The 26,049-nt window shown below is 39.0% G+C and overlaps 1 long non-coding RNA gene across 1 annotated transcript; it reads right to left on the bottom strand.

Moving 5' to 3' along the window:
• Positions 1–18,212: 18,212 nt before the first annotated feature.
• Positions 18,213–22,632, bottom strand: LOC122693333. Its single transcript, XR_006340877.1, has 4 exons — positions 22,511–22,632; positions 20,269–20,459; positions 19,755–19,813; positions 18,213–19,209 (listed from the first exon to the last, which is right to left on the bottom strand). It is a non-coding gene; the product is annotated as an uncharacterized LOC122693333 (long non-coding RNA).
• Positions 22,633–26,049: the final 3,417 nt, after the last annotated feature.

Here is a 26,049-nt window from a genome sequence, read left to right as displayed (position 1 = left end):
CATCAGTATAAAGTAGATAGAAATTTGCATACCTATCACCAGGTGAAAGAATCTAAAATGACGTCATTAGGAGTAACAACAGGGAAAAGACTCATGTTGTTCCTTGAGCCTGGATTTCTAACAAAAGCAAACCAGGATGTAAGAGAATGAAGGGAAAGTCTTTGGTTGAAATATTTTTAAATTGGGTATTAAATTCCTATTAAATTGCCACCTTGATTTTATTGTGATATTTTCATTTCCTTTACGTCTTTCCCACAGGGGACTAAGTTTATTTTGGTGAGAACACTGGCTGAACTGATTCTGTGCTGCAAGAACCATGAATAGAATTAAAGATGAGAAAGAAAATTTTCAGAAGTTCTGGCCATCCATCCATCCATCTGCCCTTCCTCTCACTTAATCACTATCTCTTCACTTATTGACTGAGCAATTACAACAGTCCAGAAATAGAGAATTAAACAGGAGAAATATAATCCTGCTGTCATGGAGCTTAAACTTTATGGGAACAGTTTTTACAAAAGGTTAGGTGAAGATTGCTACAGGGATGCTATGTTAGCCCAGGGTTTTAGGAAGTCTTCCAGGAGAAAATGTGACTTTCGCTAATTGAAAGGGAGGGTGACTTCTATAGAGACAGGGACATATATAGCATATAAAAAGAGACCTGGAGTTTATTCCTTGCCACAGTTTCAGGGTGTCAGTCCAGAATCACTGTTGCTCACTCCCTGTTAAATGCATGCATATTTGGGCATGTACACTAGTTTCTGTAGGCTATTGACTTCAGGGCAGAACACTGCAAGACATCTTGGAGAATAAATAGGAAACAAGGCAACTTCCCAAAGGACCAAAATTCAACTATAGCAAAAGTACAATTTCTAGAAAACACAGCAGGCCAGCACTGGGGATACACAATGCAGGAAAATGTGCTTAAGGCTTGTGGAGGAATAGGATAGGGACTAGACTGACTGAACAGGGCCCTGTTCAGTCCCTACCTCCACCTAAGTCCCAGGAAGCTAAGTCAGAGAAACCTTGCCTGGAGGCAGTATGGTGGACTAATCACTATTTGTCCCAGATACGCGATGGAAACTGTACTTGAGAAAACATAAATATCTTGCCTTCTTTATTTAAGGAATACTATTCCTATACTTTTATCTATTTTAATGTAAGTATTCTAATTATTTAAATGATGTTAAAAATAGAAAAAGAATATCAGTGATTAATAGCCAATATCTCAGCAAATGCCTTGTGATATTTGTGTGCATATGTGTGAGTGTATGTGTGTGTGAATGTGTGTGTGTATGTGTAAGAAGCATATTTCACATTTGAGACCATATTGTCCATACTGTTTTACAACTTCTTAAGGATAGTTTGGCAATTACAATCGAGGAAGTGAAAAACATAGTATGTTAGCATCTGTCACTTGAGTTCATTTTAGAGACAATCTACAGTCTATTGGGGAAATACCTTGATGAGCCACTGGCATAGAATATAAGACCCAGAAGGCTTCAGTGTTAGCAGGTGCTAACACATCATTAGTAATATGTATGAGAAATCAGAGGGATTATCACTGCCCCATGTAGTGAAAAGAGAGAAGAAAGCACAGTACAGAGAAGAAAGAGGTAAGAGAGATGAGCCAAGGAGCTGGCGGGAAGTGAGGGCTCTGATGGGAAAATAGGGAAGGGCATTTCCCCAGTGACTGGTGGCTGAATGACATTTATGGCTATTATTTTGTTTGGAGATATTTAACATCCATTTTTTAGTAAAATCTTCAATCCTTCAAGATATCCCGTGAGAGTGACTTTAACCTTGGGGCAGAAACTGAGGAGGGGTATTTTACATCTGGGTCAACAGAGCGGCGAGAGTGAGCAGGGGACCCATAGACAGAGCGGACCAGAGAACTTGAGTTCCCTGGACATATTCAGAGTGTTTGAAAGAGTTTGGAGCTGTCCTCAGACGTAGACTAAGTCATTCCAGCTGAGTATCTAGATCTTGGAGGGCCAGTAAATCACAGATGTATTTGAGTTAGGTTTATTTCCCTGAAAAAATTATCAAGTTCACTGAAATGTTCATACTTATTAAAATTGATCAATCAAATTATTAAAATTGATCAAAATTGACAATTTAAATCCTGCATTGCAGGCAAATTTTTTTTACCACCTGAGCTAGCAACAATCTTGCTAAATTGTCAACTTAGGTATAGCAGCAAGGTATGTGTGCTAAATTGCCCCTCCAACTGCAGAAAATAGAGCGCCTCTTGTTCCACATCCTTGCTTTACTGTTGTCAGATTTCTTAGTTTTTGTCTATGTAATTTTTTCTTTTCTTTATAAATGTCTGCATTTTAATGATTATTAGTGAGATTGAAAGTATTTTCGTATTTAATGAAGGAGACCCAGGTTCAATCCCTAGGTCGGGAAGATCCCCTGGAGAAGGAAATGGCTACCCGCTCCAGTATTCTTGTCTAGAAAAATCCCATGCAAAGAGGAGCCTGGTGGGCTACAGTTCATGGGGTCACAAGGAGTTAGACAGATTGAACAACTAACACTTTCACTTCACTTTTCATAAGTATTATATGTTTAGCTCTTAGTTTCTGTAGGATGACTATTATTACTGATACTGAGTTCTTTACATTTCTGGAATTTCCATCTATTGACCTGGTCATACACACTGGAAGAAAACGAAACAAACAAAAACTTTTCTAAGCCTGTGTGATTGTGTTTTATCTTTTGTGTTTTTTTAAATAGTACTTTGTAATATACATAAGATTTTAATATGAATGTAATCATAGTTGTCAACTTTTCCCTTATGAAAATGCTTTGGGTCTTGTAAGAAAAATTCTTCCTGGCCTTTAAGGTCATGAAGATATTTTCTTATAATTTACTCTTCCACTCCTGTTTTCTTTAAATGTACTTGGCTGAATATATAAATTATTTATTTTCTCTAAGAGTAGTTCCTATACTTTTCTCAATCAGTTAAAACAACCAGATTCACAAATTTTCTCTTAAACTACTTTGTCTACATTCCATTCATTTATATAAGAAATGTTATTAATCTTTAAATATTCTGTACATTTAGTTTTTATTTCTCACTTGTTCCTGGAATTATTTAGTAAAACTATTTAAAATGTTATCACCAATTTGTTTCATTTAAAAATACCACCAGAATCTGTTTAGGTACTCACTAAGCATAACCAACTTTTTCTTGTACAGAGTGTCATTCTTAGCCACAAAGTCTTTTCTCTCAGGAAATTTTCTTTTGTGTTTTAAAAGTTTTGGTTTAATCTTGCTTACTTGTGATCTGTATGTTGGATCTTCATATCCTGACCATTATATCCACCATCTTCTCTCCTGTTTGGTCTCTTTGCAGTTACTGCATTTTAGGAAAGCGTTTCTAGTTTGTCTTTTGCAACATGAATTCTTTTTTTTACAGTGTCACTTCTACCTTAGCTCTAAATCTGATTTTAATTTGGGGAAATTGTATTTTATTTATGTTTTTATACTGTTTTCTTACTTCACTCATTTTTTAATATTACTCGTAGTCTTATCTTCTCGATCGTTTCATAACTACAAATTTCTCCAGATCTTATAGTAGTATTAGTCGCTCAATTGTGTCTGACTGTTTGCAACCCCACAGATTGTAGCCCGCCAGACTCCTCTGTCCATGGGATTCTCCAGGCAAGAATACTGGAATGGATTGCCACTTCCTTCTCCAGAGGATCTTCCCAACCCAGGGATCAAACTCGTGTCTCCTGTGTTGCAGGCAGATTCTTTACCATTTGAGCTACAAGAAAGATCTACTAGGTCTTATAGAGAGGACAAAGCTTTATAAAGTATACTCCTTTAAAACTAACAAAATGTTCTCTGCCTCTTATGTAGTAATGCCATTTTCATCTTGCAACCTGAAAGACCTAGAGGAAGAAGCTGATGAGTAAGAGGTATGGCTTAAAGACAATCACAGGTGTTGGGAGGCTGTATTTTGTCCCACACACCTTAGAAATTTCTCTTGGGACAAAAGGCCCACTATGAATACTGAGGCTACAGTCCATGGGGTCACGACTGAGTGACTTCACTTTCACTTTCATGAATCCTTGAGGAGCTTCTCTCAAAATTTATATAAAGCAGTGGATCTGATCATTGCAAGGGGTGGTCTGTGATGGATGTTCTAAGGTACCATCTGGATCTTCCTTCAGTGATAAAGGACATAATCCTCAAGCTTCTGGGAGTGCTTCAGGATGACAGATCCCAGCTGCCAGTTTTTGTAGCAAATGCCTTTACCTGGAGAAGTACTTTGCCAAGGTCATACCCCTTCCTGGGAGAAGCCTGCCTTCAGTGAAAGGTTCATCCTACAGTTAAAGGCCTAGTTACCTCTCCCAAGCTAGGGTAACTTGGAGGTCCATTCCAGCTTTAGAGCTCTTTATGGGTTTAGCTGAGAGCTTTGTTGAGACTGCGAGAGAGCCCACCTTCCCCTTTGACCCCATCTTGCTACCCTTTTATTTTTGGCACAGAGGTTGGCCCTGTAAGCAGCAGTTCCTAATAAACTTTCTGCACATTGATCTCTATCTTAGAGTCTACTTCCTGGGAAAGACAACCTACCTGCAGCATGCACCTGGCCGTCATTCCCTCACTCCTTACAGTTGAATTATAGTTGGTTTACATGTTGTATTAGTTTCCGGTATACAGCAAGGTGATTCGTATTTTCAGATTCTTTTTCCCTTGTAAGTTATTACAGGATATTGAATATAGTTCCTTGTGCTAGAGAGTAGGTCCTTTCTGTTTATCTGTTTTATACATAGCAGTGTGTATCTGCTAATCCCAAACTCCTAATTTGTTGCTCCCCTCACTTATATATATATATTTTTTAATTTGAAGAACTACTGTGCTCCTGTTATTATGGTAAAGGCAGTGAAGCAGAATAAAAGCATAAAATATGGACCCTACTTACAAAGGATTTGCAGTCAGTTCATGACTCAATGGACATGAGTCTCAATGGACATGAGTTTTGAGCAAACTCCTGGAGATAGTGAAGAACAGGGGAGACTGGTGTGCTGTAGCCCATGGGCTTGCAAAGACTCAGATACAACTTAGTGACTGAACAAGAAAAATAGTCAGTTCAGGGAAATACCATATATGCATACAGAATAAAGCAGTGCTATATAAAATATCACCAATTACTGACAGTAATGAGAAAAATCATGGTGACCAGGGGTTCAGACTTCCCAAAAATGAGGGTTTGGGTCACATCACCAGGTAAGTCTGCCAGAATCCTGCAGGAGCTACTTGATAAAGGCAAGCAGAGAGTCTAAATGTATTCAATAGGCTGCTAATTGCATAGCAAAACAGCAAGAGCAAAAATTACTATCCCCTTTTGTCTGAAAATAATGGACTGCAATGCAGCTACTTTAATTGGCCCGGCTGTCATCCCCAGCTATCTGTGACCATATGGCTGAGTCTGTCCATTTTATAGGTAAAATATTAGCAAGCTCATCCTGACACTTATCCTCCCACATGCTTTAAAATATTCATCTTATCCAGCCTGCCTTTATCAGTTAAAAAAAAAAAAAGGAAAAAACTGGCATTTCAACTCTCCATTTACTGACTCCATAATTGGTTCCAATCCCTCACTGTTGGGGTAGGAGTTGCAATACGGACTCCCCATGCTTCCAGTCCCTGGTGAAATAATAACCTGATTGCTGAGTATGTGATCCACATAAGTGGGGAAAACAGATTTATTTCCAATTAGAAGATATGGGTGAGTCTTAGAATAAGTTCTATTCACCTAAGGTGGGTCTCTTTTGAAAACATATTTATTCCATCTCTGGACCATTTGTGATCTTCATATTTGAAGCTTAGGCCTAGGATAGCAGGATTACTTCTGGAATAAATATTTAGATCTGGCTACAGTGTTGAAGCTCTATCCTTAAGCATTGTAAGGAAAGGAATTTTTGCTCTTTTTTTTCTTTTCTACTTTATTAGAGGGAAAGATTATTCTCTCTCTCTCTTTTTCTACTTCATATAAACATACACACACATACACACATTCAAGGTAGAACTTGTACCACTTTGTAGACATATAGAACTTTTATGGGCACATTCATTAATTACACCTTGCTGCTTGATTTTTGCTATATATTGATTGACCAAAAAGTTCAAAACACTGTAATAGCATATGGAAAAACCAAATGAACTTTTGGCCAACCCAGTATTTTTAAAATATAAGGAAGTCATTATAGTATTCTGATGCCTTCCCAGGTGGTCCTAGTGGTAAAGAAGCCACCTGCCATTGCAGGAGACATAAGAGAAGTGGGTTTGATCCCTGAGTCAAGAAGTTTCCTAGGAGGAGGAAATGGCAACCCACTCTAGTATTCTTGCCTGGAGAATCCTACGGACAGAAAAGTCTGGAGGGCTACAGCCCATGGGGCCACAAAGAGCTGGATACAACCGAAGCAACTTAGCACAGCACAGCACGTAGTATTCTAAGGACTGCAATTCTATTAGAATATTTTTAAAGGAAACATTCAGTTCAGTTCAGTTCAGTTCAGTCGCTCAGTCGTGTCCAACTCTTTGCGACCCCCTGAATCGAAGCATGCCAGGCCTCCCTGTCCATCGCCAACTCCCGGAGTTTACTCAAACTCATGCCCATTGAGTCGGTGATGCCACCCAGCCATCTCATCCTCTGTCATCCCCTTCTCCTCCTGCCCCCAATCCCTCCCAGCATCAGGGTCTTTTCCAATGAGTCAGCTCTTCGAATGAGGTGGTCAAAGTATTGGAGCTTCAGCATCAAGCACAAGCTGGAATCAAGATTGCCGGGAGAAATATCAATAACCTCAGAGATGCAGATGACACCACCCTTATGGCAGAAAGTGAAGAGGAACTAAAAACCCTCTTGATGAAAGTGAAAGAGGAGAGTGAAAAAATTGGTTTAAAGCTCAACATTCAGAAAACTAAGATCATGGCATCTGGTCCCATCACTTCATGGGAAATAGATGGGGAAACAGTGGAAACAGCATCAGACTTTATTTTTGGGGGCTCCAAAATCACTGCAGATAGTGACTGCAGCCATGAAATTAAAAGAGGCTTACTCCTTGGAAAAAAAGTTATGACCAACCTAGATAGCATATTAATTAAAAAAAAAAAAAAGAAACATTAGGAACTGTAAAAGTATGAAACTAAAGCAAAGCTATCAAAAATTATCTCCTGCTGAGGTCAGCGAGCATCACATAAATTAAGGAGATCTTGTTTAAAACAATGATAGGGATAAATTAAGCAGGCTGCTTCCTAATGGTGTGAACATTGTAATTTTTTTTCTAAAAGGAGACAGTACTGAATTACATTGTTAGTGATTTCTATGAATTGGGATTTAATTCAAAAAGCAATGCCAGCATGAGTGACATAGCAGTATGATTTTATTAAAGGGGCTGGTGGTTTAGTCACTAAGTTATGTCCAACTCTGGCAACCACATGGACTTTAGCCTGCCGGGTTCCTCTGTCCATGGAATTCTCCAGAAAGAATACTGGAGTGGGTTGCCATTTCCTTCTCCAGATTAAAGGGGCTAGATCATACTTAATTGTTTGGACTGATTGAAAAGCCTATGGGAAGTTGGTGCTGCTGCATTGGCTTGTGGTCCTGAAGCTGTTGCAGGTCATCAGGACTGACAGTCAGTTAGGATGAAATGCTCCGTGAGAAGCAGAGGATGGCAAGGACCAACTGGAACCCACAAGGAAGAACTGAAGCTCACGTCTATCTCTCATCACCATTACCCCCAATGATGTGGGTGACCTATTACAGAGGGAGCTCATACCTGTTCCCACAGCCACACATACATCGGGCTCAGGACTTGGAGAAGCTGAAGGTGAAGCTGGAAGGGCTCTAAGCTGAGCTGCTGTCCCCTGCCAAGAAGATCCAGCAGATCAGTGACCATGTGAATGAACTGCTGGAACAATTGGCCTCTACATCATTCTTCAGAGGGTAATGGCTTAGTCACACTAATGTATAACAGAAACCAACACAATATTGTAAAGTAATTATCCTACAATTAAAAATAAATAAATAAATAAAAATAGTGAATTGAGTTTAACCAATCAGTATGACTTGGATAGTAGGAAAACAGGAGAGGGGACAAAAGAATTGGTTAATACATACACACACATACACACACAAATATGTATAAAGTAAGGAAGAAATGCCCATAACTATTACAGCTCTCATTCCTCTTACTGGCCACATGGTCAAGGCTTGTATTGACAACTTCTTTCCTCCACTACCATTTCATCTTCCCTCAGTAGCAACTCACCTGTCTGTGATTCCATGCCTCATGGAGTATCTGAGCCATCAGAAATCTTGTCTTTATTGGGTTATTATACTTTTTCATTAAGTTTTTAACACAGTATAAAGGACTACTAAGAGGTGCTCTAGATGACCCACATTCCAGAAGTGCTCACTACTTACGCCCACTCTATGATGGAAACTCAATTTCTCCCTTGGAGTTAGGATCAAATGCCATAGCCAACAAACTTACTTCTTATTTACCTATTGGTTCGCTGGTATCCATTTCCAGGAGGCAGCCTCAATTTCCAGTTTAATGGAACCATTATTGTGTGCCTTGGCAGAAACCTGCTTCTCTTGGTAAAGAAGACACCTCAAGCAGCAGAGTCCAGACTTTTAGGCATGGAAACAAAAACTCTGCTGGGGGATCCTTTGGGGTAATAGAGGGGTCATGGTCATTCCCATTCTTTGATTATGTTGTGGGAGAAAGAGCACCATGATTTGGTTCCTGATTTGGGGTTAATTGGGCTTTCCTGGTGGCTCAGATGGTAAAGAATCTGAGTTCAGGAGATCCGAGTTCAATCCCTGGGTTGGGAAGACCCCCTGGAGAAGGGAATGGATAGTCACTCCAGTGTTCTTGCCTGGAAAATCCCATCGACAGAGGAGCCTGGTGGGCTCCAGTCCCATGGTTGCAAAGAGTCAGATGTGACTAAGCGACTAACACTTTCACTTTCTTTCACTTGGTGTTAACACTACATCTCAGAGAACAGGATCCTGGTCCTACCAGAAGTGGCTACTGAGTTGAGGTTATAGCAAAGCCTTCCAAATCTTCCTTTTTCAAAGTAATGCTATGTTGAGTATCATGATGTGAATAAAGCACATACAGATGATACTTTTAGCAGAACAAATGTGTGCCGTGAAGGAAAATCCATGTCCCATCCCGGTGTCTATTCCCTTCCATGGTGGAAACAGTCCATGGTAATCAATTTGCTGGCACAGAAATAGCTGATTCCTCTGGGGAATGGTGGTGCCAGAATACATTGTAGGCTCTTTGGTGAAATAGACTCAAATGTTATCTTTTTCTCCAAGAGGCCTTAACTGTGGTTGACAAGGAGGAGGCTATGTAACGGGAGGATGGGCCATGAACACCTGGGAATCTTGGCGACCAGCTCCTGAAACTTACTTGTGCCTCCATGACCTGCTCAAGTTAGAACTCGTGTATACCACTCCCATTGGATGAGGGAGTGTTTCTGTGCGTATCCAACTTCACAATTTGGTGGTCAGACAACACCCAGTTCATGCTGGCTATCTCAGGCAACGTGGCAAACGAATGACCCATGGTCTAGAATTCAATCTCTACTGGGGCCCAGTAGCAAATCAGAAACTGCTGCTTAAGGGAGAAGTGATGTCTGTGATTATGACAGAGTTTTTTTCCAAGACACTGAAGCTCCACACAGTCATTTATCTATAAATGCCTACTAAAGGCACTAGACATTGTCCTGTCCCTCAAAGCCACTTCAAGCATCATAAGATCACCTGAGTGATATAGTCCAAGTACAGTAGCAGACTGCATGTCTGCCTGGCCCTGTTGCAGAGATGTCACTTTTTCTAGGACCCACACACAGCCGGCATCCTTTTGAAGTTATTTGGCAAATGAATATAAGAAGCACACCCAAATGAGGCATGTGATGCCTCCCAAATCCAAAGAGACTCAGTTGGTACTGTGTATCTTTTTTAGTTGTAGGATATATAAGATGCAGCAACTCTTTCCTAAATTTGGAAGGAATATCTATCCCACTGTGCTTCAGACCACTGTTTCCATAGGTATTTCTAAAGGTAGCAGGCCCTAATTTTTGTGGGATTTCTGGCATGCATCTTTCTACCCAGGTATTTGGAGTAGCTGCTACTTCTGCTACCAGATTCAATCAACATTACATCACCAAGGCAATGGTCTACCAGGAAGTTCTTTGGAAAGGTGAAGCAAATAATACCTCTCTGGACTAGATTATGATATAGTATTGAAGAGCTGGTATAGCCTTGAGGTCAGTTAGTAAAGATATTGAAATGGCCAAAATGTTCCTTCAGTTTTTAGGTAAAAATAAGATACACTTTTCATTTTCACCAAACTTTATTGAACAACATCTTCACCGTTTTGTTCTACTACTTTCTGTCATTTTTCAGGCAACTTCATAATGCCATTTTCCCCAATTTTTTCTTTAAACCTTCTTGAGCAAAGAACAGTTCCAGGTGCCTTTTACAGTCTTCTAAGGAATTGAAATATTTTCCATTAAGAGAATTTTGTAAAGACCAAAATAAATGGAAATCTGAAGGTATGATGTCTGGTGAATATGGTAAATGAATCAGAACTTCCCACCCAAGCTGTAACAGTTTTTGTCTGGTCATCACAGAAACATGCGGTTTTACATTATCCTGATGGAAGATTGCGTGTTTTCTATTGACTAATTCTGGACACTTTTCATTGAGTGCTGCTTTCAGCTGGTTTAATTGGGAGCAGTACTTGTTAGAATTAATTGTTTGGTTTTCCAGAAGGGAAAGCAAACTGCTTCTGAGATCTTTGCTAAAAGGCATAGAGGAAAAAATTACTTGTCAGAACAATAGCCACATATCTGATGCTGATTCTCTCCAGAAAGAAAACTTTGGAATAGCAGCTGGAATAAGAGCTGATACCTGATTTTGTGGGTGCCCCCTCCATACTAAGTTGTAAGATCTAGTTTTCTTCTGTACTGGTTAAATAGATAACTTGAATGGGGATGTGGGAGCAATCATTACCTCTGTGTCTTTCAAGAATTCTATATTGGTAATGATTTTTGCAATCTCTCCAGAAAGCTATATTGATTTTGGTTTGGTATTTTGGTAGCTAGGATCACTTTCAGTGACTTCCTCTTGACCAACCCTATCATAATAGCTCAAGCTGCACAAGTTAGAGAATCAGTATGGGGAGTCTACCTGTTGTTAATGACACGACTCCATCTCTGTGTTCAGTACTGGTAAGATAACCCCAGCGTGGGTTTTGGTGCACAATGGACCCACTGAGATGGACAAGAACTATAACTGCCCACCTGACATTCACAGCATTGACTCCGACTGGTGGACTAGAGCAACATTCTGCGTCTCTGGAACTAAGGTCAGTTCAGAGCCAGTGACCAACAAGTCCCAACATGTGTGGATTATCTCTCTTTGTGAAATGCACAATTGCCTTACAAATGGCTACAAACCCTTTTGGGGAAAAGCCAGAGAAGAACATTTACAGTGTAAAATTTCAGTTATAAGGCAGGATCTTTCCTCATGGATGACCCAACCTATGCTTCATTCAAGGGACTTTAGGTTTGTATCAATAAATAAACTCAGTGCTGGGAAGTGGTTAAGAGGCATGACCATTATAGTGATTAAAGCTAGACTTCCATTTGCCAGAAAAGATCTTTACCACTTACACATATCAAGTGATACTATAATCCTATTTGACCTATTTCTTTACCAGGGACACTTTGGGCAACCCCAAATTCTTTGTTGACCAAATCATGTTGTTTTTAGCCATTTAGAGTCACCACATGGTCCCTCACACTTTAAGTTCTCACTGTCCACATCGAATTCATGGAGTCTAGCTACTTGGGATCCAAAATCACTGTGAATGGTGACTGCAGTCACGAAATTAAAAGGCACTTAAAAGACACATTTTGCCAACAGAGGTCCATCTAGTCAAAGCTATCTTTTTTTTTTTTTTTTTTTTTTTCCCAAAAATGGACCTTTGTTGGCAAAGTGATGTCTCTGCTTTTAAATATGCTGTCTAGGTTTGTCATAACTTTCTTTCAAGGAGCAAGCACCTTGAGAGCTGGACGATAAAGAAAGCTGAACACTGAAGAATTGATGCTTTTGAACTGTGGTGTTGGAGAAGACTCTTGAGAGTCCTTTGGACTGCAAGGAGATCCTTCCAGTCCATCTTAAGGAGATCAGTCCTGAGTGTTCACTGGAAGGACTGATGTTGAAGCTGAAACTCCAATACTTTGGCCACCTCGTTCTAAGAACTGACTCATTAGAAAAGACCCTGATGCTAGGAAAGATTGAAGGCAGGAGAAGGGGATGAAAGAGGATGAAATGGTTGGATGGCATCACTGCCTCTATATACATGAGTATGAGCTTGCTCCGGGAGTTGGTGATGGACAGGGAAGCCTGGCGTGCTGCAGTCCATGGGGTCACAAAGAGTGGGACAAGACTGAGCAACTGAGCTTAACTCAGCTTGATTACAGCAGTTCGCATGGCTATTTCTGTACCTCAGAAGACATCCACCCTACAAGTCCCTCACATAATATATGCTGCAAAGCTCTAATGAGGAAGATGTCCTCCAGACATAGTATGTGAGTGGTGAGTAGAGAGAGGTTCCTTTCTAGGATTCCAACTCCGGTTGAGTACCATATCTCCAGGGTACAAAGAAAATCTAATCATCTAACCAAGATGAGTGTCACAGTCAGTAAAATGCTGAATCTAGACTCTCTTTAAAAAATTTATTTATTTTGGAGTATAGTCAGTTAACAGTGCTGTTAGATTTAGGTGTATGCCAAAGTGATTCAGTTATACATGTACATGTATCTATTCTTTTCAAAATTATTTTCCCATTCAGGCTATTAGAGAATGCTGAGAGTGTTCCTCGTGCTATAGAGTAGTAGGTCCTTTTGGTTATCAATTTTAAATATAGTAGTGTGTATATGTCAATCCCAAACTCCCAATTCATCCTTGCCCCCTCAAGTACACCTATATAAAAAAATTATTCTATTTTTCCACCTTTATCCTATACACCCTAGGATTCCCTAACAAACATTTCTAGGTATTTCCATATAAGGTAAAAACACCTTGTATTCATTTTGCCTTATGGGCAATAATTTTGCCAGTTTGTTTTCTGGGTAATAATTTTGTTTACCTTTATGGGTGGCCCTAAAGCCTACCAAGACTGGATTCTGAGAGCAAAGAGAGATGGTTGAGCTAGTTTTGGAAGGGGATTCAAAGTCCCCAGATAAGCAAGTTTCACAGGGGAAGCCAACGCAAGTTTTTGAAGAAGCCAATCTCTTTTTCCATAAACCATACATGACTCCTAGTCCAGAACTTGAAGAGTTACAGAAAGAGCTTGAGCAACAGCTGGAGCAGCTGCAAGCCCCACTGCTTCTCCAGGCCCACCCTGGGAGCCAGCAGAGTGAGAGCATGCGTCCTCATCCTCTGTCGGTACCCAGGCCCACACAAACATTTAGGGCTAAGGCATGCGTCCTCCTTTTCAGTCTCATACAAAATTCCCTTACGACCTACCCTAACCTGAACCACACAAGGAAGAGAATTCAGGAAAACAGTCTTAGATAGGTTGAAACAGCAAGGGAAAAAAAAAATCATCACAATTTCCTATCCATATTAATGTGGGTTTATCCTCACATATGGGCTTCCCCGGTGGCTCAGCAGTAAAGAATCTGACTGCTGATGCAGGAGACCCGGGTTTGATCCCAGGGTCAGGAAGATCCCCCAGAGAAGGAAATGGCAACCCACTCCAGTACTCTTGCCCGGGAAATTCCATGGACAGAGGAGCCTAGTGGGCTACAGTCCAAGTGGTCTCAAGAATCAGAGGCGACTTAGTGACCAAACAATAATATTCTCACATACATAGTGATATTAGAACCTTCCTTTTTTCCTCTGTTTGGTTCAAAACTGATTCACATGAAGTATCAAAGTTGGGTGACTATTTCCTCACTGTCACACTTAATTCTGACTGAATTCTTTTATTTTCTTGCTTGATGATTGGATATTGCATTTGTATGGTTTCAGAAGAAGTAATACAAAGCCTCAGATTTGAGTTGCTAATGAGAATCCGTGACTGCGGCCAAGGTTTCCCAGATTAATATGTGGTCTCAGTCTTCTTCAGAATTCTCATCAGTCTACAGCATGATCATTTTTGCATTAGATATCAAAAGCACATTTGTGTGCTGACATAGCCTACTGAGGAGAAAAAAATTTCAGATATACAATGCATATTTTAACACCATCATGAGATCCCTTGCTGCATCCTTATGCATGGCTGATAAATTATTGAATACTTTATTTATTTAATTCAAACAAAACCCCAATGGTCCCTAATATTTTCTTTCAAAATCTCAGAAGTCGATAAATTTCTAAGTCCAATATTTCTGAGCAGGAGAAAGCTGGTTGGAAGAGGGAGCCTGTAGCTTCTTGAAATAATACTTTACATAATATTGACAGGAAAAGAGATCAAGGATGAAGAAATTAGTGAGGCGACAGGTGACCCTAAATTTGCCATCAAGCTATAGGGTAATCAAATAATAGGGAAGAAAAAAGCTGACTCCATGTTGGATCTCTTTTATTTTACCCTTTGCTTTTAATTGCTTTTCTTCTTCTTCTTTTATTTTTTTTAAACTATAATTCCTAAAAGGACACTGTCTATAGCTGTAAACACACATAATGACTTGCCTCAGGGAACCGTTCCCCTCTGCCTGAATGTTAAACTGCTGTACTTCTGTTCTGCTCACGGGGAAACACCCTGCCCCTGCCCCCCTGTGAATAGCTGCAGAAAAGAAGAATCTAATACATCCTCTCCCTAAGGCTGGCCAAACCAGGAGATATCTTGCAAGACTTCCTGCCTTTTTGCTTGACTTCCTTACTCCATCCCCGTTTCTGTTCTATATAAGAAACTGGCATCCAGATCCCAAGAAGACTGCACCCTAGGACTCCAGTCTACCTTCTTCTTGGATGTCAGGCTTTCTAAATAAAATCACTATTCTAAGGAACACCTCACCACCTCAAGACCTGATCTCCAGGTTACTGGTCTGTTGTGCAGCAAGTAGACCAAGCTTGGAATTGTTAACAGAGCCACGCTGGGTGCTGCCACTATCTTTACTTTTGGTTCGCTGTTATCTAAGCCAATATCCTTTGAAATATTCAATTTAGTAACTTACCGCCTGATAGGCAACAATAAGAAGCAAGACAACCCACATCTAAACCTCTTCACTTATATTTCCTCAGCAAAGTTGGCAGAAGGGAAGAAAGGAAAAAGAGATATCAGGAAGAGATGGTCCATGGTTTTAAGGCTTTATCAGACCTGTGACTTTCTAATATTTTTGATTCTATGCTTCCTACAAGGCTTTCCAACAAGCTAGTAAATTTTGTTTCATTGAAAACATGGAGGTGATTTGCAGATATCTGAAAGGGGATGATTTATTTTTAGGATTTTACATTCTGGCAGCTTCAGGTTTGAATCTCCAGTACATTTGATAGAGGAGAAGACACACATGACCATATTAACTCTATTTCTGCGAGATGATAGGGTGCTAAGGATGAAGGGGGTAAGAAGTGGTTTCTTGAGGCTGGAACTTTCTAGCTTTCTTCTCACTTTCCAGTCATTCCGCTCACATATGGAATTTTCTCTAGACACAGTTATTGGTGAAAATCAGTAATTCCTGAAAATTGTGTTTCTTCAATAGAGCAAGTACTATCTCTTGTACTTATATACTTTCTAAATATGGATAAATGTTAATTATTATATATTCTTATGTCTACATGTAGTCTAATTGACTCTTTCAAAGAAAGTTTTCATAAATATTATGATTCTTTCAAATTTTGCACATAAATGAAAATGTACATGATTGAAGGTTACATTTTCTGAGGACATTTTAAATGAATTCTCCAAATCACTGAGTATACAATGTCAGTTATCACAGATGTATGAATTTGGATGGCCCAGAAAAAATAGTAGATAGAAGTCATTTTCAGGAATTACTTATAAAATCATTCCTGATTCATTACCTTATATATATTGCTCTTTATGTTATGAATTTAAGAATATTTCTGCTTTAGAGATAAGTAAAGTTTATCTTGAATCAAGTATTGTTTAAATTATATAGATGCTTATTGAAAGTCAAAATATAACTGAAATTCTGGATACAGTAAGATGATAAGCTTCCCTATCTCTCTGTGCCTCAGTCACCTGAGTAAATCTATATACTTCCAAAAGAGGTTCTTTTGGGGAAAAAATTGACATCTGGATCCCTATCTATAACTTCCCTTATCCATGTGACCAGATCAACTCTCATGACCTTTAAATTCCTTTAGAAGAAAAACCAATTCAGACTGAAAAAAATTTAGTTAAACCAATAGTCTGACTTAAAGCACCAATTTTATGTTATTATATTTTGCTTTGAGATTGAATTGCACAGAAAACAGATTTTGGAAAAATGGCCTGATGAGTACATGGGTTTTGTCAAGAGCTCTTCCATGTAACAAACATCCTTTTGCTAAACAAACAGAGTTTTTACTTGATTGTTATTGTTTCCATTTTCTGAAATAAATGAGAAAGAGTCTCCAACAATCCAGATCTGTGTACAGAGTCAAGATCTAAGACATTGCTAAGTCCTTACTGAAGCCAGTGAGGGTTGTCCTAGATTTTTCTTCTTGGTTCTGGGCAGCTCTCCTGCCTGAATCCAAGGGTAGGGAAGGAACTGCTACATCCACAGTAGTGACATCTAACAGGGGTTGGGGAATAAAATGGATGCTGTAAACCATAATAACTCATGAGTCTGGATTAGCTCCTCAGAGAATTTTCTTTCTCTAAAGTTCTGAAGGGGGATTCCTCCAAGAGTAACAAACATACACAAACTGCAGATCTTTCTAAGACATAATTACTTTGCCCATAAGCGACCTAACACACATGTCTGCCTGTCTCTGTTTGGAATCACTGCTACCTCACAGATTAATGAGTTCTGTATCCTCCAATCACTTCATTATATACCTCTCTCTGCTTTATAAGAGTAGCCAAGTTTATCAAAATATACTTCAATGAACGTGAATCATTCCTTTTTTATGATTTAAACTAACTGGTTCATAAGTAAGCCATTAATGAGGTTAAAAATAATACGTACAACCTGCGGGAAAACCTGTGTAGTAATTGGGCCCATTGCCAAGAGCACCAAAGACAAGGGTGGGGAGAAGAGGGGCTATGATGGTGGAAAAAAAGAAAAATACCCCTTTCCATTTTTTAAGGTTAAAAAAACAGTCATTTTACCAGAAAGCTTAATTTTATAGTGCTGTGGATTCACACAGCCAAAAATTTGGCGGCTGTATTCAGAACCACACGGGTCTATTTTATAAAAAAGAATTCAAAACACCCATGTTTGTTTTCTCATAGAAAAAGAAGTCTCAGTCTTTCTGGTCATGATGCCTCTCCCACATTTTGCAGTTTACCATCCCCAAGAGAAGCAAACAGGAGTCTGTGGTCTGAATGAGGTGTTTCAGTATTTTAGCAGCTTCTTCTCTTCAATGATAGCTTCTTCCTAATAGTTAGTTTCAAGTTAAACCTGAAGTTCATGAAATGCATTTCTTTAAAGAGAAAGTCTCTCTGTATATGTATTTGTTTGGTTTAATACCTGTTTACCCCCCTTTAAATGTAAATTCCATGAGAGCAGGGACTTCGTTTTCTGCTCAGTCTTTAATGCCTGAAACTGGGAGGGTCTGACCCATAATGAGTTATCAATAAATATTTGCTGAATAACTGGTGAGAATATGAGGTTTTAAAATATTAAAACTAACCAAGAAATAATTTTATTAAAGCATAAGTCTAGGAACTAAGGTTTCCCTTAACTAAACAGTATGATCCGATTATTCAATATAAAATTTGTAAGTGAAAACCAGAGAAATTAATTTCATGATTTTCATTTTGAAAAGTATAATATAAGTGGACTTCTGAGATCAGATTTATTTTAGATAAAAACACCATGAACTCCATCTCATTATATTGATTGACTTCTTTGGCCAACAAGTGTCTAAAATGGTATAAGTCAAAGGCATTAGCAGGTTCATTCATTCAACAAATTAGTATTAGCACCCCTGCTATGAAAGACTCTTTGCTAAGTATTAGGCATACAAAGCTGAAAAAGGTATGCTCTTCTCCCGAAAATAGCCTGTGGTCCAAAAGAGAAGCAATAAATCAAAATTATAACAGCACACTATTCCTATGATAAATACTCATGCAGAATGCTGTCTGAGCTCAGAGTGGGGTGCAGTAATGATCGAGGATGGACAGAGAATGCTTTCTTAAGGAGGTGCTATTATACCCATGTCTTGAAAGATGAGTTGAATCTAATAAGATGAAGAAACAGAGAAGGAACTTTAGGCAGAAGTCACTGTGTGTTGAAGGCAGAGTGACCTGAAATATCATCAGGCAATTTGAATACTGTCCCCTATGATTGGAGAAAGATCAGCTTGTGTAAAGCAGGGAGATAATCTCATGCTTCCGGTGTATACAGACTTTACCAGTGTTCAGTAATCATTGTACAGGGCTAAATCAGAGACCGATTAAGATATATTCCTTCTTTTGTTTGTTTTGAGTAACATTTGTGTAAGCAATCAAGGAAAAAATTTGTGGTCTTTCTCCTTTTTTGTTTTTGAGATGAGGTTTTCATGTCTGAGGCAAATTTTATTCATACCATCTGTTGAAATGGTCATGGTCAGGTATTGATTTAGAGCAAATAAACTTACATAAACTAATTCTACTGCAAGAGTCATTAACCGTACATTTTGGAGTGGGCTTCTCTGCTAGAATATTATGCCAGTCTCTCCCCATAAGAATTCTTCCAATCCAAATGAAGTGTTCTGATGAACTGGCCACAAACCAGTTTCTCAGTTGCAGTGAAAATCACTGCACTATAAATCATGAAAAATCAGTTATCTTTATCTGTCAATCATAAAATTATAAGGTTATGGACAAAGAGAAGTGTCTTAAAGCAGGAAAGAATGTAGAAGTAAAGAAAATTTGAGACAATGGTGGGATAAAGAAAAATAGAGTGGAGAAGCTGAATGGCAATCTCTATCTTGTAGCCTGGGGTAAATGATGGAAGCGATGTCCCGGAGGGAGACTGGGCTGGAGAGGGAGGCAGGAGCCAAGTACCAGGGACCTGAAACCAAGGGGATCAGTTACTCAACTTTGCATTTAAAATTCAAGTGTTGAAAGAAAATTCTGTAAGCAAAGCATAAAATCTATATTTCCACTAAATAATTTTCAACATTTTCTTTCACTAACACTTAATGTTGTCAGATAGAGCTTGCCATTATACACTACTTTCTAAAGAATATGCTTCCACCAGCCTCAGTATCATTATTCTTGATATCAATAGCTATATGCATATATAATGGAATAATACCTTTGTAAAATACCCTCTTGAGTTAACATTTCTTCAAGCATGCATGAGATTTCAAAATAAACAGGAGAATTTAACTTTTTGTTATAACACACATTCATGCCTCCAGTTACATACACATTTGGACCCAAGCAGTATCACCAATTATTTTTGTTTTCTTTAAATGCAGAAGGAGTTGAAAAGGAAGGCTTCCCTCCTTTTAGCCAGATAGGTGCTTCTGTACTAGACAGCACTTGCAGAAAATTTATTTCATTTTTAATTTATAATTTAATTTATAAATCAATTTAATTTATAAATCTTACATTTAATTAATCCCATTTTTGTCACCATGAGTAAACCATCAGAGGCTGGGTTTTTCAACCTAAGGAAAAGTAAGAAAATAATAAATAAAAAATAGCAATGGAAAAGCTGGTCTTCTATCCACCCACCTCAGGCAGAGAACTAAAGCAAACAATGGCAACTAATTAGTATTGGCCCTGGCAATTTTCTACGAAGCCAAAAATGAAACACCCACAAAAGAAAATGGCTCCTTATTCACTGCACTAGTTTGCTTTTACTTTTGAGTAATGAATAAATAAGACTCAAAAGATAATGCAGAAAATAGGGAAGCAGAGCGAGTTTGTAATAAGACAGTGTTTCGATTTGTCCGTAGTCCAAAACTAAGCCTGTAAAATTTTCAACTGAAAACTGTAGAACGTTCTTTTAAATTCATTTTAGATTTAAAATGAATATCTGACACCTCCCTTAACAAGCTGTTTAGCAGAATGAATGAAATATTTTAAATAAGTGGAAAAAAGGAACGGAAATAACTTGTACCTCTTCCAGATGACGCAGCAAGCACTGATGGATTTTGCTTTCATCTTGAGGCAAGAAGCTGGTTAACCGAGGCTGTCTAAAGGGACCTCACAAGTATTTTATTTCCTGTGTCCTTTGTCAACAAGCTGACATACCATGGGTGGCACACACACGTCCTCTGAAAAGTTGAACTCTGGCTGCAGAACTGGGCTCTATTTAAAAAAAAAAAAAAAAAAAAAGTAATATATGTAAAAAACAAAAAATGCATGCCCCATTTGCTCTGAGGTCCCAAAGCAAAGAGATGGACTATCTAACCTGGCTCTAAAAGTGGGTCAGAAAGAGAAAATGATTTGAAAATATGGTAGCATTGTAGAAAGAGTTTAGCTAGACGTCCAGTGGAATTAGTGTAAGGGGAACAAAAATGTTGGATGCTGATTGAGTGAGTGAGTGATGGTCACTCAGTTGTGTCTGACTCTTTGTGACCCCATGGACCTTAGCCCACAAGGCTCCTCTGTCCATGGAACTCTCTAGGCAAGAATACTGGAGTGGGTTGTCATTTCCTTCTCCAGGGGATCTTCCCGACCCAGGGATCAAACCTGGGTTTCCTGCATTGCAGGCAGATTCTTTAACGTCTGAGCCACAAGGGAAGCCCCCCAAATAAATCAGTTTTGTTTGAATATTTTTGGTAATGTCTAATATATTGGCATGTAGTGTGTCCATGATACATTGGTGAGAAAGTTGCTGGGATACTGAATTGCATGATTTCATTATGACTGTAACAATAGCAACACTAATGCCACAGCCACACATGTGTCTTTGTGGTATACGTGAATACGTGTGGTACATATGAATGTACATGTGTGCCTATAGGTGTTCGTAGAAAAAAAAGGACTGAATAGACACACATTACCCCAATAACAGTGACTAGCTCTAAGCAGGGCAGGAAGAACAGAGGCTCCATTGTGTTGAAGACGTGGTATATACCTTGATGTTGTTTCACATGTCTGCAATGAACAAAAGTGGTTTTGCAAATTTAAAAGAAACTTTAAAAATAAGTTTCCTTAATTTCTGAAGCCTCCAGCTGCTAAGTCAAAGATGCAGAATAGTGGCACTGATGAGTAAAAGAGTGTATTGCCTCAAGTATCTGTCTCCCTCCTCTGCTCTGATACCAAGCTTTCTCCATCTTACATTGAGAAGACTTAAAAAAAAAAATTGGATCCATCTTCTTTCTAAAAAAATGTAAAGAGAAGAAAAGAAAGGAAGAGAAAAATATCCTGGGGCTGTTAACTCACTGGGCATGGGATACTCTGAAGGGCATTAGTGGTAGAATTATTCAATCCTTTATGAAATCGCCTTGCATTGTTGGAAATAAAAATTTATTTGGTCACTGGAATTTGCTCCCTGGAGTACCTCATAATCCTCTGATCACAGTAGAGGATTATCAGCAGTGAAAACTCAAAAGACCTCAGGAAACCTGATGGGTCATTGAACATTATTTGAAAAATGTTGGTCTTTAAGTTATCACTATATATTAAGACTTAATAACTAACTGCAAGCTCACTAATCACCATGAGTTTATTGACAAAAATCTTCAACAGAAAATCAATTTTCTTATTCAAGGTGGAGAGTTTGCTTAATTAGAATGAGCATTTAATAAGGGATAAACATTGCCAACCTACCTAGGACCATCATTTTTTCACAGGCAAGCCAAATGAGTTGATTATGTGAACATCCTTTTCAAAGGAAAATCATCAACAGAGGGCTATCTTTATCCTTAAGCATCTTTATCCTGAAGAGCTAAACCCTCTTTCCTGAGATAGTGAGGGGTGGTTTAGAAAAAGCGTCTGTGTGTTCAGTGGTCAGGCCTGTGGGGCATATTCTCCAGACTTCCGCTGCCCCGTGCCCAGCTCTCCTCACCCTCCCCGGAAACTCAGAAGCAAATAATGTGGTCAAAAGAGATGTCTCCAGAGTTCATATTTGCCTTTGAATATAAATGAGATTGGCAAATATTTTAAGAGGGATAAATTCTTAACTTAGGTGCCAGAAAGGAAAAGGCAAAGCAGATCCTGTGAAGGTATTTACAAAGTGGGCAAGTTTGCATAAATCATAGTGTCAAACACCAAGAATGCAGGTGGAATGGCTTTTCCCCTTGGATGCTACAGAAACAGCAGGAGCTCAGAAAAGACATAGCTACCACTTAGGTGTGACTCTGGAGAATTCCCTGCAGAGGAGCCCTCCCTGCCACTGCAGCTCTGTTGCTTACCTCTGATACTGGATCTGTGTAGAGTCCTGGACCCATCAGGAAAGTTCCCAGAAGTTCTGGAGTGACTACATTCAATTTGGCACTTTATAAAGAAGCCTTAGCTCATACACACCTCAGTAACCAGGCTGTAAAGAAAAGCCAAGGTCACGCAAGCACCAGCTAGAATTAGCAATAAGCAAGAAGCATGGAGGTTTTGTTTACAGAACACAATGTGGAACGACAGTTTCTCATTTTCGTGGCTGATGTGACCCATTTTAAAACATGCACGTCTCCATGAGCCAAATTAACCATACACTTTCCAGTTCCTTATATCACTTGGCTGTGTGCAGCCAAAGTCTGAAACACAGCAAGTTAATTTATGTACACTTCCCTTGCCAAGTGTGATTAATTGATGTAATGTGTCAATTCCCTTTATGCAAACATTAAAAATGCATTGTCATTTATATCCATATATACTGTAGATACATGCTTTCTGCAGAGATGATTTCATTGGGGCAGTTGCGGGCAGTAGCTTCTTCACAGTTCAATTTAGGGGATTTTTATTGCACATGTATCCAAAAGATGTTGTGCTTTGTGCCATGGAGGAAATAGGTAAAAATCTTTTCTGCTCTCAAAGAGCTTAAAATCTAGTAGGAAAGATCAGCTTTGCCCCCTCCAAATATGTCATCTGAATCCCCCTGTCTTCTTGACCTCAGTATACGGAGCTACTTAGTACTTTGTAACTAAAGTCAGATATTTAGGAGTCATCCTTTATTCCCTCTTAACCTGTACATCATTTCACCAGCAAATCTTATAGATTCTTTTTCCAAAATGTATCATGAATTTGCCTTCTTGTCACCTTAGGTATTACCACCTACTGTATCTATTGCTAAAAACAAATTACTTCCAAACTTCAGTTGCATAAAACAACTTTTTTTTTTTTTAATGCCCACAGATTCTGTGGATCAGGGATTCAGACAGGGCATTACAGGGACAGGCTGGAAGCTAAGCCATCTGATTCACTTGCACGTTGGGTGTTTAATGCTGGCTGGGGGCTGGATGTCTCAGTTCCTCTCCATCTGGGTCTCTGCATGTGGTCTCCCCGCAGAAGGTAATTCTGGCTTCCTCACAGTAGGGTAGCTGGCTTCCCACAGTGAGTGCTCCAGAGAGAAAGAGCAAGGAGGAAGCTGTGTCCTTTTATTGCCTATCCTCGGTCATGTTCTAATACCAGGACTGTGCCTGGCCTGTAACAGGTGCCCAAGGAATATCTTTGAAATGAGAAAAAAAAATACAAATATATTTTATAAAAGTTATAGAAGAATTTCCCTGGAGAACAGTATTCTTGCCTGGAGAATTCCATGGACAGAGGCGCCTCATGGGCTACAGTCCACGGGGTCCCAAAGAATGGGACACAACTGAGCGACTAACACACGCAGACACAGAAGAACTGATTGTGTGAAATCTCTAAAGAAAAGTATCAAGTTCAAAATGCAATGGGTTGCATTTAACCAGAAGGATGAGGGAAGGCTTCATAAAGGCATTTTTGAGTTCTGTTTTGAAGCAGCTGTGTGACAAGAGGAGAAAGATAATGCAGAAGGACAGGGTCACTCAGATGGGTAAAGCAGAGTATTGAGGGAAATTCCAAGAGGCAAATACAGACAGAAAACGCGATGCTTAAGAAGTTAATAGAGGAAAGAGTGGAGGCCTAGTGTGGGCCAGATGATGAATACCCTTCAGTGTGGCATTTAGGCATTCTGACATTATTCTACAAACAATAAGGCCCTATTTAACTGTTTTCAGCAGAGATTGAGATATGAAGTGAATTGTATCAAAAGACTATCTTAGCAAGAGCAGAGATGGTAGAGGAATGAAATTGATTAAATATTATATACATTTCTCCCCCAGATATGTTATCTTCCAAAGGCCTAAATTATCCTCCAGAACTGTTAGCTAAAATCCAATTCAGAAAACTGAGGCAATCATTCAATTCTGTAAGCTAGAACTTGATGCCATTTCTACTTCTTACAAGCAGAGAGTCCCGGGATATTCTCAGGTAGAACTTTATTTTCTCTGGAATTTACACCTAATTACTAAAATTCCTCTTCCATAACATACATACGATTGGGTTCCATATGTAAATATTATGATTGGTCACTTTTCCTCTTAGCAATAGCATGATTTGATTAAATGAAACATTGGTTTTAGGAAATTGCTTTTCTCAACTTTGTTTTAGGACCTAACCGAGGGGGTGGGGGAAACATTGTGGTTAAATTAAGGGAGATGCTGACCGCTATATTAATTAATTAATTGAAGGGAAATAATCTCTAAACACAGATACCATTCTTCCATGAGTTTCCAGGTTCACAGGATAGCAATTTGTTACTTTCTATTTTAATTCAGCTACCCCAAGAAATGCAGATGGCAGTCCTTCCCAAAGGGATACAAGTTTTCTCTATTGCAGCTTCCAATGTAAAAGCCATCTTACCTTTATAAAATCTATTTACCTGGTGACAGGAGACCAGAGGCTTGGAGCAATAATGTCAGTGCCAACATATAAATCATCTCAACCAGGAGGATTTTTCCCCATGGTGCTTTTTTTTGAGGACAGATATAAATCCAAGAGGAAGACAGCTACTTAAATACAGGCACAATATTACACTAGTGAACAGCAGTCCAGAAACAAACCCCTGTTATTGATCTGCTAATATTTAGACTATTTCTGTTTAATGCCACCCTTTGGATGGACAATTTTAGATTTATCTTCCTTTTGATCCTCATCATAGCTGTCGTTATACTTGCTTTTACCTGAAACTAAACTCATAGCATCATCAGATGGAGCCAGTTAATACCTAACAAATTGGTTTTTGGTTGAGAAAATCATTTCAGTACTTTCTCCTGGGAGAGGTTTTTCTTTATACCTCTTATCAACTAGTTTATTGAGAGGAAAATTTTTTTCTGAATGCCCTACTTTCTGATTTATGAAGTCCTCACTTGCTGGTTGTTGTTTTGATAAGGACATTTTCGAAGCAGGGAGGAAAACCTGATTATGTTAGCTGCATGACACTTAAATTGGAGTATAAAAAATTCCCAAGAATGTGTTGAATTTAACAAATGCCTTATTACTTAAAAAACCCCACAAAACCTGGAGTATAATAAATTCTAGTGGGAGGCCCTGGATTTGGCAGTTAGGACTAATAATTATGGTAGATTTTGGAGCACAGTTGCTGCCAGCATGACTCTGGGTAAAGCTTCCCTATGAGCACAGATCTCTGTTGACATATGGGGGGTTCATTCTCACAGCTCTCTGCCCCCGTGGCACCCCACACATCGCTGTTACAGCACTATTATGGCACATTGCTTGGTAACTCTTTATTTGTCCACCTTCCCCAATAGACTGTGAACTCTTTGAAGCCAGATTTTCCCCCCATTTCATCTTATTTGTCTTTGCCGTCTTAGTAACTAGCATAAGTCTTATTGATAGAAAAACTGCTATGTATTTATTGTGCATATGTGGTTTTAAAACTAATCAGGTTCAACTGTCAATAAAACAATAGACTAAG

The sequence above is a fragment of the Cervus elaphus genome, chromosome 5 (genome assembly GCF_910594005.1).
Source record: "Cervus elaphus chromosome 5, mCerEla1.1, whole genome shotgun sequence".
NCBI classification, from domain to species: domain Eukaryota; kingdom Metazoa; phylum Chordata; class Mammalia; order Artiodactyla; family Cervidae; genus Cervus; species Cervus elaphus.
Note: the sequence above shows the minus strand (reverse complement) of the source record. Positions and strands in the feature narration are given on the sequence as shown.